This window comes from Geospiza fortis, unplaced genomic scaffold (assembly GCF_000277835.1).
Source record: "Geospiza fortis unplaced genomic scaffold, GeoFor_1.0 scaffold54, whole genome shotgun sequence".
Taxonomy (NCBI): Eukaryota; Metazoa; Chordata; class Aves; order Passeriformes; family Thraupidae; genus Geospiza; species Geospiza fortis.
Window position 1 is genome coordinate 9,971,651 of NW_005054301.1, and position 2,935 is coordinate 9,974,585.

A 2,935-nucleotide genomic window follows, 5' to 3' on the forward strand; every position below is an offset into this window, starting at 1 on the left:
GGATCCTGAGGCTCCGGCAGGGGGTTGGCATTCGCTTGAACCGATGTTCCATTATTTTGGGCTCTGGCTTTATATTTTCTTATAAAGCTTGGTAATTAAGAATATTGGACATTCTGATATCTGGAAATGTTATCGTAAACTTTTGCAGTTTGGATTCCTGATTGTCTGGATAGGACAACGACTAAGTTCACACCATATAACTGGTAAAAACCTTGCACAGCGATGTAAAATGTGTAAAGTTGCATTCGTGTTGACATTATTGAATGTGGGAAAGAGCAATAGATGTTGTACATTTAGTTAAGTGTAAAGTTTATTGAGGTATGGGTGGAAGGATGATAGCAGATGAGGAAGGGAGATAAAAGTTGAGTCCAGCTCTGTGTTTCTGTAAGTGAAATTGGATATATTTTGAATTTTGGATTCATTAATTGTAGTGATTCTTTGAGTTTGGGGTTTGATTTAGTAGGATTAGGTGTTTGCAGTTGTGACCATGAACTGTACATTTATTTTAGTCTCACATGCCATAAATATTTTCCCTGTCTGCAGAAGTAGTCAAGGTATATTGTATGCTTTAGTGTTTTGCTACAGGATATGTAATAGTCTCAGTCCATGTATGAAATAACAATTGAGACATAGAAAATAGATTACTTCTGGTTGTGTGATGAATGGAGCTTGGGTTTCTTTTCCTGATGGTTTGACACAGTGAAAAGGGGGTGGGGGGAGGAAGCCAGTTTACTGTTACACTAAGTGTAGCCATACACTGAAAACTTGTGCTTGATTATTGAACACAGGATTGTTTTTGTAGTCAGTAAAATATCTGACTTACTGACTAGTTCATGATGTTTTATGCGAACACATCAAAAACTTTATTAATCAATGCAGGATGATCTTCTGTTTTAAGATTCAGAACAGCCTAATGAGTCAGGAGATTAGAAACACCTTCTCACAAAAACATTTTCAGATTGCATGACATTTATTTTATTCAGCTTTTACTTGTATTTACTGAGTTCAGGTAGCAGAACCTTTAAAAAGCCACGCAGTATATCTATATCTACATTGCAGACCAAAAAGGCTTTAAACCTCTAGGCAGTTACATTTTTGAGCTGTTTTGGAGTTTTCTTTGGGGAACAGCCACATAAAATACCTAGAGAATGAAGCATTGCAGTGAGGTATGTCAGTGATTTGTGCCCGGATAGTGATCTCTGATCTGCCAAACAAGTCTCCTGCAGAGTTTGCATCTGTGAGGGCTTCTGCTGCTGCTGCTAAATTTCTGTGTCGATGTTTCAGTGCAGTTGAAGTCCAAGCATAGTAAAAGCTATAGTGATTTTCAGGAAGAATAAGTATCCTTTTCTGGGTTTTCAGTATATATTCAACAAAAATTCCCTGTGGCTTAATTTAATGCTAAGCTAGACTGGATTTACCTTAACAGAAGATTGGTGACTCAAATCAGCCTGCATAATCCATATGCATATACATCACGTACTGTAAGTCAATTTAATATTTTAACAAATAATTTCATTTCCTGGAACTTCTGTCATTGTGACAAAAACCCCCCAAGCAAACAACAAACCCCACCCTGTCAGCATACTTAGTTTGGTATATTTTGTGTATATTAAATGAACAATGTTGTCTACAACATTCTCAGGACTAAAGTTCAGGCATATATTGAAATTATTATATATTGTTGTTAGCAGGTGGATGTTTATACTTCTGTGGTTTTCATGCACTTGCAGTGCTATCACACCAGGTTTCAAATCTGTAAAGAAATAAACCCAAAGCATTCTATGCATTTTTATTCAGACTGAAGCTAGTTATTGCTTTCTGAAGTTTACTTAGTCCAGTTTTGGGGAAAAAGAAAATGTTTTAAACTCACTTTGTCAGTATCAGATAGGATACTGTGACTATTAAAAGCATTGGTTAATTATTTGTATGCAATTTGCCTGGTTGACTGTAAACAGAGTAATGTTCTGAGGTCCCTGTAATGGAGCCAAGTTTATCTCTTGACTGTAACTTTCAGAAATGAACCTAAATAATATTCAAGAGTTGTGAGGGCCAGGGAGGTCAGAGTGTGGCAGTAGTGCCCACTGTGGAGCTCAGGAAATAGTTGTTTATATTTCTCAGTAACTGAATGTTGCTGTTTCTTGGTTTCCTGGAATAATTCTTCTCATGTGGAGATAAAAATTAAAGTGATAATAAGAAACATGAAAGCAAAGTGTTTGTACTTTTTAACACTATGAATAAATGTCTTTCCATTGTTTTAAAAAATATCTTTAATATTTTGCATTGCTAAAACAGCTATTGCAATTTCAGGCACTTTGTTCAGGGTATTTTTCTCTAATTGTGTCAAGCTTTGTCCTCAAAGCTTCACAGAAATCATTCAGCATTCCAGAAGACATTGTCTTGTCATTTCTTTCACACTTCAGCAAATGTGTATTGTGTTGTAGTTCTTATCAATGTCACTGTTATGTGTGAGGATTGTGGGTGGTCACATTCTTTGAGCGAATATTTCTAAAACTGGGAAGCCCAGAGCAAGAATTCTGGTAGATTTCACGTGGGTCTTTGTTGCCTTTAAGCTTTATTCCTCTTTCAGATACAGGGTAGTTCCTCCAAAACTTGGAAATCAAAAACATTTAATAAGCATTTTGGTAGGAAAACCAGTCATTTGGAACTGTTCCTGTGGGAGTAGACATGTACTTTGTGTGGGCATCATTATTCACAAAACATCAAAATACAACCCCTTTGTTTTGCAACACAAATGGAAGTCGCTGAGAAGTTAACAAGAATTCTGTTTGGGCTGCATGATATTTGTTCTTTAGTACAGCCTGAAACGCTGTGGGAACACTGCAAGACCTACATGTGTAGAGCATGCAATAATACATGGAGATGCACTTGTGTTGCATCTTTAACAAGTCCCTGCAAAAATGCTACCAATTTTCAG